Consider the following 9,376-nt stretch of genomic DNA (forward strand, 5'->3'; position numbering starts at 1 on the left):
GTGAGTGTAGCAGTAATACCATAAATAATGTATCGACCAGTAATAGTAGCTCGTGTATACTACTTAGAATTTTTCTTACTCTTATTTCCTTGCTTTAGTAAATATCTCAATTTATATTGCCTAATCGTTCGTTTATATGATCAAGTCATGCCTTCCGACAATGCATTTGATCTGTACAGCCAACTCGAAACCACTTCTCCTGCGAGCAGGAAGAACGAAAGCAGACGGCACCCTGGGGAAGGTAGCAGCAACCCTTCCAAGAAAATGATGAGGACTGAGGACCCTCCTGCACCTGCACCTTCCAAGGAAACCACTCCTCCTCCAGCTCCCATCGACCAAACTCCTCCACCAGCTCCCATCGACCCTACTCCTCCGCCAGCTCCCGTCGACCAGAATCCTCCTGATCAGTAAGGAAATACTCAAGGAGAGGCTATCATGAACATAGCCTTCAATTCTCCCAATGACAAGCTGAAGAAGCTATCAAAGCATCGGCGCAACCGAGAGGCCATCAGCAACACTAGCTCCATGAAGGTCGACCAGATTTTCAGCCGCGGGTTAAACGAAGTACTCAGTGTAAGTGACCATTATTTTTTGTTCATTAATTGTTTACTTTATCCTTTTATTTCTACTAACATCTTGATCTTTTCTCTGATCGCAGGGAGTTCTAACTTTGAGTACTGGCTGGCATCGGTTGGAGGCGATGGCTGCAAAATGCGCTAAAGAGACTAAAGTTGTTGAGGAGAGGCTTGGTGAACAACTCAAAGTGGCCGAGGCCAAACACGCCGAGCAGCTCCAGGCGGCCAAGGAGAAAAATACCGAATAGCTGAGTTGTTGAGGAGAAGATTTCCAAGCTAAGCGAGGAGGTGAAGCAACATAAGGAGACCCTGGTCAAAGTCACGGAGTATAAAGAGAGGTACAAGGACTCTTCAGTGTTGAAATAGAAAGAGTCCTCCAAGCTCCAAGATGAATTAGTTATTAGCAGGAAAGAAACTGCTGAGTTGGAGGAGCGAGTTAAATTGCTCGAAGAAACCAACACCACTGACTTGGAGAGGTTCAGGGGAGCAACATTTAACTTCTTTTATATGTTCTAGAAAAATAACCGCGAGGAAAACTTTGATTGTTTACCAGAGCGTATGAAGCAGGCAGAGCTGGCGAAGTGCGGTTCTTGCCTTGAAGTGGAGAAAGCTCAGGGATCCCCTGAGATTTCTTTGGCCAAGGTTATTGAAGGCATTGACGAGGGTGCTGATACCACAGTCGACCAACAACCTCAGCAAGATCCTCCAGCTGCTCCTTCTGCTTCATAACTTTATTTATTTAATTTGTAACTAGGACACACGAACCACGGTTCGTGATGTTAAGACAATTTTTTGCTGTGTAGGCAACTTTCCTTTTAATTAACAATTACATCTGAGCAGAAACTGCTCGCAGTGTAAATCATTTTACTTTTGATATTATAATTTTTGCACTTTATTATAACATATGTTTGCATGACCGAACTTAGCATAGTACATTGTTTTGATTTAACAAAATTTAAACAAAATTTTGAAAAATACTCTATCTACCATAGTATCCTTTCTCTTATTTTGCTCGTGTGTTTACATATGCCTGTTGATATGCTTTGCTTGCTTAGTACATTATATGCCCCCTAAATGATTGAGGAGGTTAAGGTCCTCAGTCACTTGCCAAGACCAAGACCTGTTCGAACATTATTGCTCGTAAAAATACTTATAAGAAGTGATTATATAGCAAAACAACACACGTAATGAGCAAATACTTGTAATAAATACAATAATTGGCAAGAATAGCAGGCTGCACACAATTCCTTTTAATTCGCAATAAGTGGACAATCGTATCTGCACGAGTGATCAAAAAATGGTCTTACACTTATAAGCAATTAGTCGTATGAGTGACTAACCCTTGTTCTTAAACTTGTAAAAAATGAAATTAATACAAGCCAATTCTTTAAAAAGGATTGTTTATTGATAATACTTGCGCAGGTGTTCTCCATTCGAATAGCGAGGATTGAGATCTCCATTTAACCGAGCAAGTTTATAGGTGCATGGTTGGAGGACTTCTTCAATTTGATACGGTCATTCCTGGTTATGTCCAAGCACTCCAGCAGCTTGATCGCAGGTGTTGAGAAAAACTCTTCTAAGTACCAAATCTCCCACGTTAAATTTTCTTTTGCGTACTTTATAGTTGAAATACCGAGTGATCTTTTGCTGGTAAGCTGGTACTCAAAGTTGAGCTTGCTCGCGCCTTTCATCGATCAAATCGAAAGATTCCATCAATAACTGACTATTCACAGTCTGATCGTATGCCAACCTTCTATGCGATGGTGGATCTAATTCCACAGGAAACATGGCTTCATATCCATAGGCCAAGAAAAATGGAGTATGGCATGTTGCTATTCGATGGGAAGTTCTATACGACCAAAGGACTTCAGGTAACTGTTCTGGCCATGCCCTCTTCGCTTCTTCAAGCCTTTTCTTCAGGGTATCCTTTAATGTCTTGTTGACAGCCTCAACCTATCTGTTTGCCTGTGGATGAGCTACTAAAGAAAAACTCTTCATAATTCTGTGCCTTTCGCAAAAATCTGTGATCAGATCGCTGTCAAATTGTGTGCCATTATCTGAGACAATCTTCTTGGGCAACCCATAGCAACACACGATATTTTTGACCACAAAATCTAGCACCTTCTTGGTTGTTATTGTTGCAAGCGGCTTAGCTTCGACCCACTTTGTGAAGTAGTCAACAACAACCACAGCATACTTGACGTTGCCTTTTCCTGTGGGTAAAGACCTAATAAAATCTATCCCCCACACTGCGAATGGCCATGGGCTTTGCATTTTTTTTAGCTCATTAGGGGCTGCTCGCGGTATCTTGGAGAACCTTTGACACTTGTCACACTTCCAGAAAAAATCCACAGAGTCTTCATTCATCGTTGGCCAGAAGTATCCTTGCCTTAGGATCTTTTTTGATAAGCTCTGCCCCCCAGCATGATCTCCGTAGAAACCTTAAAATTGGAATTGAGTACCCTCTCCTGTACAAATTTCCATTGATTAGAATGAATCGAACCGACTATCTATGGAGGGTTCTTGCTTTGTTTCTGTCCACCGGCAGCACTCCATGTTCTAAATATTCAATGACAGGCGTCATCCATGTGTCTATTGCTTGGATTCCCAGGGAAGACTCTTCTGCTTGAATGCTCAGTGCGGAAAAATGTTCAACAGGTAAAATATTCAAGGTGTCAGCGTCTTTCGCGCTTGCTAACTTGACCAAAGCATCAGCGTTTGAGTTTTGGTCGCAAGGTACTTGCTGGAGAGTATATTTTTCAAACTGTGCCAATATGTCCTTTGCTTTGTTCAAATAAGCAACCATCTTCAGACCCCGGGCTTGATATTCTCCAATAATTTGATTAACCACTAACTGGGAGTCACTGTATATTTCGAGTGACTTTATATCCATGTCCTTGGGTAATCTTAATCCTGCTAGCAGAGCTTCGTATTCGACTTCGTTATTGGACACTGTGAAGTCAAATCTAATTGCACAGTGGAATCGATGTCCTTGGCTAATCTTAATATTGCTCCAGCATTATGCTTGTTGGAAGAGCCATCTACGAACAATTTCAAGGAAGGAGTTTGGCTTTCGAGTTCAGGCTCTTCTACTGTCTCGAAATCCTGGAGCCCAGTAAACTCTGCGACAAAATCTGCCAGAGTCTGTCACTTCACAGATGCTCGTGGCAAGTAAGAAATATCGAATTGTCCAAGATCAACTGCCCTATTTAACAATCGACCGGCGGCTTCTGGTTTTAGCAAGACTTGTCGAAGTGCCTAGTCAGTGAGTACTACGATGGGGTGAGCTTCGAAGTATGGTCGTAGCTTTCTGGAGGCTAAAATCAAGCAATAGTCTAATTTTTCAATGGGTGGATATCGTAGTTCTGATCCTATTAGCCTTTTGCTTATATAATACACATCTTTTTGAACATGTTCCTCCTCTCTGATCACGACAGCGCTAGCAACATACTCAGTGATTGCCAAATAGATGAACAAAGTTTCTCTCTCGACCGGTTTGGACAAAATCAGTGGTTGCGACATATGATACTTTAGATCCTAGAAACCCTGCTCGCACTCTTCCATCCACTCGAATTTATTATCCCCCCTAAGCAAATTAAAAAATGGAACGCATTTGTCCGTTGATTTGGAAATGAATCTACTCAGAGCGGCAATCCTGCCGGTTAGACTCTGAACATCTTTAATTTTAGCTGGCGACTTCATCTCGATCAGGGCCTTGATCTTTTCGAGATTAGCTTTGATACCTCGCGAGTTCACTATGAATCCCAAAAATTTCCCTGATCCAACTCCAAAGGAACACTTAAGGGGATTCAGCTTCATCTGATATTTGTTCAAGACATTGAAGCACTCTTGTAGGTCCCCAATGGGTTCTTCTGCCTTCTTCAACTTAACCAGCATGTCATCAACATATACCTCCATATTAAGATCGATCAACTCTTTGAACATGTGATTAACTAGTCGCTGGTAAGTCGCACCAGCATTTTTCAAACCAAAGGGCATTACTTTGTAACAGTAAAGCCCTGTATCAGTTCAAAAGCTAGTGTGATCCTCACCAAGTGGGTGCATACTTACCTAATTGTGTCCAGAGTATGCATCCATGAATGATAGGATCTCATGCCCTGAAGTGGCATCGACCAGCTGGTCGATCCTTGGGAGCGGAAAACAATCCTTCGGGTAGGCTTTATTGAGGTCTGTGAAATCCACACACATCCTCCGCTTGCCATTCGGCTTGGGAACCAACACGGGATTAGAGATCCAAGATGGATAAAATTCTACCCTGATGAATCCGTTCTCCTTTAGCTTCTCGACCTCTTCTTTTAACGCTTTTGATCTATCTTTGTCGAGTAGCCTCCTTTTTTGTTGTACTGGTGGAAAACTTTTATATATGTTTAAGACATGGCGGATAACTATTGGTTCAATCCCAACCATATCCTTATGCAACCAGGCAAACACCTCTTGGTTCTCCTTTAAAAATTCCACCAGTTTTTGCTTTGTTGTTGTCTCTAAGTTTTTACTAACTTTCACAGCCCTGGTCAGATTTGCCTCATCAAGTTGGACCTCCTCGAGGTTCTCGACTGGTCCTACGTCTTCTTCAAAATCCCCAAAGCGAGGATCTAAATCTCTATCCTTACTTTTGGCAACACCCTATTTGGTGACCTGCTCACCTGATTGGGCTTGTACTTCATTGGCCAATAGCAACCCTTTCTTGGCTCTTTCTCTCGATCCACCCCTTTTTTCCTTGGTAATCGAGGAATTATAGCATTCTTGCACTTCTCGTTGGTTTCCCAACGCGCATCCTACCCCTGCATCGGTTGGAAACTTCATGGCCAGGTGCCAGACCGAGGTCACGGCTCGTAGGTCGACTAGAATAGGTCTTCCAATCACAACATTATATGCCGAAGGATAATTAACTACTATAAAAGTAGTGAGTAATGTCTTATTCGCAGGTGCAATTCCTGCTGTGACTGCAAGCCTTATCGACCCCGTTGGCGCGAGCCCCTCGCCAGAAAAACCATAAATTGTTTGGTTGCATGGCTCCAAATCCTTCACTGACTACTTCATCCTCTCCAGTGAAGACTTGTACAAAATGTTTACTGAGCTTCCTGTACCCACTAACACCCGCTTAACAATCATATTGGTGATCTGGACGTCCACGACCAGAGGATATGAATGGGGAAACTGGACATGCTGGGCGTTAAGCTCAAAGAAAGTTATCAGTTCTTCCTCTGTTTGAGCTTTTGTAGGAGCTCTCTCCTCTACGTTCAGCATTTCAATGTCCTAGTCATGACGTAAGGTTCGGGAGTATCCCTCCATTGCCTTCCCACTATCCCCTGCTAGGTGTGGGCCGCCAAAGATGGTAAGCAATGTACCCGCCACTGGAGCTGGCTGTAAAGGGGGCGAGCGTTGGCGTACCGGTGCCTGCTCATTGCCTCCTTGAGCCTCTCTCTGGGATCCTTCAGTGGCTCGTACATATCTTCTCAGGTGTCCTTGCTTGATAAGGAACTCAATCTCATCTTTAAGCTGGTTGCACTCGTTGGTGCCATGACCATGGTCGTTGTGAAAATGACAAAACTTGGTTGTATCACTTTTGGAAATATCTTTCCTGATCGGCGCTAGTCACTTGTAAGGGATAGTGGTGTTGGTAGCCTGGTACACTTCTGCTCTGCTTTTTACTAGGGTCATGTAATTAGTAAACCTCAGCTCGTATCTATTACTTTTAGGGCGCTTATTCTCAGATGTTGACGGCTTGTGGTTCGTCCTTTTCCCTCTATTTTTCCCGTTATTTTTGTCGTTGCCATGGGTTTTCCAAACCCATTCGCGGCTTTGGTGGGATCTTCCTTCGGACCCCAGTCGTCTGCGGGCGCCTTACCTTCGTTGGCAATTGCCTCTTCGAGCTCGATGTACCAGTCTGCTCGATCTAAGAATTCTTGGGTGCTCTTGACCCCATTTTTCCTTAAACTATTATAAAAGGATGAATGGCGCCGTACTCCAGTAGTAAGTGCCACAATTTTCCCTTCATCACCAACTTTCTTAGCCCCAGTAGCGGCTCGCATAAAATGCTGTACATACTACTTCAAGGATTCGCCCTCCTTCTGGCGTATCTCGACCAGTTGGTTGGCTTCGGTCGGATGTACTCGACCAACGTAAAATTGCCCGTAAAACTCTTTCACGAACATTTCCCATGACACTATGCTAGCAGGAGGGAATTTGAAAAACCACTCCTGAGTAGTGTCAGATAAGGTAGCCGGAAAGATTCTGCATCGAGCGTCATCTGACACCTTCTGGGTGTCCATTTGTATCTCGAATTTATTCACATGAGATCCTGGGTCTCAAAATCCATTGAAGTTGGGTAAGACTGGCATCTGAAATTTGCTTGGGGTTTCGGCCATTGCTATTCTTTGTATGAACAGAGTGCCTCTTCTTTAATCATATTGAATGTGGGATGTTCAGCTCCCCACTAACTGTTGGACAGCCTGATTCAGCGCATCAAGCTAAGCCTGTACAACTTCTGGTACTATTGGGGCGACTGGTGCTAGAGGGGCATGCTCGTCGTGCCTTTCTCGCCTGTCATTGAGTACATCCCTCAAATCATCACCAGTCCTTACACCTTTGCTCGCTAGCGCCTAGTCGATCAAAGACGTTAGGTTGCCAAGGCTACCCCCAGCGTTCTGCCTCATTGGCTGATTTTCTCTTGGTGGGGGATTCCGTTCTCCACCCCTCTCTCCTTCCCTTTGACCAGAATTTCCTCTGCCAGAATTAGCTTCATTGTAGTCATGGTCATCCCTAAAACGTGACTGACAATGGTGCAACCTTCTGATTGTATTATTTCCCCCTCCCCTCGCTGGCACGTCTCATCCGTTAGGTGGAGGCCTGCATTGGTCGGTGGATCCCCTGGCATTATTATGTCGTGGGGGGGCCCTGACCGCAGTGCCTGGCTCGACTTGTCTCCTGCCAACAGAAGGATGTTGTCCCCTGCTTAGTGGATTTGGCTCCTTAGCAGTTTGGCGTCTAGGGCTTCAGGGAGGCTGCCCTGCCCTATTCTGCCTTTGCTGCTGGGGATTATCTCGACCAGCGCGAGAAAGAGGTTGCTGCTCAGGATGTTGACTTGGAATATCCCGTTGAGCAGCAAGAGGCTGCTTGTAGCATCCCAAATTTTCTAATAAGGCTTAGGGCCTTGATTAGTGTTCCGGGAGGGCAATAATTGATTTAATTGTGATATATGCGAATTATGTGGTAATGTGACTAGACATACATGATTGTGAGTATTAAATATGCATGTGGGCCCCGTTTGGTTATTAGGGGTATGTTTGTAATTTTAGCCCGTTGAGGGCATATATGTGATAATTGTGATATATATTTGTTGCATGATCCGAGACAGTCCTACGGAGCTGTTTGGCTAGAAAGTCACACCAGGGTCAAATTCTCGGGTCGAGAGGTGCTTAGGGTTATTTTGGGGATATTATAATGTGTTCGAGAATTATTGAGTAGCGGGTAGTAATTTAGTAATGCTTGGGTTATGTTGGGATTAAACGGAGATTTATAGAACCACTCAGAAACCTAACGGGATTTGGTAAATGACTAAATTGCCCTTGGGATTACTTAAGGGTTAAGGATAGGTTTAAGGGACAAAAGGGTAATTTGGCTTTCAGGATGGATAAACTTGGCTAAGGAGAAGTCATCCACGTTTTCCTCCCTTAGGCATATATCTAAATTTTCTTTTAAAGCTTTAGAGGAAAGCAGAAGCTAGGAGAAGAATGGAGAAGGAAGCTGATTTTCTTTGGGATCAATGGAGAAATTCAAAGCTGGATTTTTGGGGCTAGAAGCTGGAACTTAGAGGTGTAATTCAGGGATTTAATCAAGCTCAAAGGTAAGCTTTTAAACTTGATGAACAAGATGAAATTATGCTGGTTTGATTGCTAGAACTTAGGCATGCATGGATTGGTTCTCAAGATTGGTTTTGTGTGTTTGATGGGTGTAAGAATTAGTTTATAAGCTTGTTAGGATGTTTAGGCCATATGGATATAAATTCTAGACTTAATTCTGTGGTTGGTTGAAGTTTGGGGTATGAGAAATGGGATTAAGATCGCGGAAGAACTTGAAAGAAAGGTTGCTTTTCTGGGTTTCCAGGTCCAGCCGTGGCTCTAGGAGGGGCATGTCGCGGTCCGTATGCATGTGAGGCCTGTGGAGGCCTCTGTTCTAGAGGCGCGCCACAGCGCTTGGCTAAGCATGCTGCGGCCTGTGTCTCCTTTCAGGGAGGCAATTTCCCTCTGTTTTGACGGATTCCGCGACCCTTAAGGGGTTGGACCACGGCCTTGGTTCAAGGTGTTTGTTGTTTTGTGGGCTTTTGGCTTGGGAACCTAATTGTTAAGGCTCGGGATGGATTTTATCACCCGGATTGATAGAATTCAAGGTTTCGAGGATTAGAATTGTAACCCAAAGTTATTTAGTTGATTAGAACTCTATGGGTTGACGTTGTTTATGTGTTGTGACTAGGTTATCAGCGAGGCTCAGACTAGGGGACTGTGCTCGGGACATCGGTGCTTGGAAAGCTTGGGACACAGGTAAGAGAACTGTTTGTACCCACAAAGTTATGTGGGGTGTTGTACTGTGTGTATTGTTTGGCGTTTGCTATGTAATATATGTGTATGTGACTGATTGGCCGAAGCCAGAAGCGGCAAGTGCCGAGAGTGGCAGAAGCCAGGAGATGCAAGAACCATTATCGGCAAGAGCCAGAAGTGGCAAGAGCTGGGAGCGGCAGAAGCCGGGAGAGGCAAAAGCCGTGTACGGCAAGGGGCTGGGAG

This window comes from Humulus lupulus, chromosome 3 (genome assembly GCF_963169125.1).
Source record: "Humulus lupulus chromosome 3, drHumLupu1.1, whole genome shotgun sequence".
In the NCBI taxonomy this organism is placed as follows: Eukaryota; Viridiplantae; Streptophyta; class Magnoliopsida; order Rosales; family Cannabaceae; genus Humulus; species Humulus lupulus.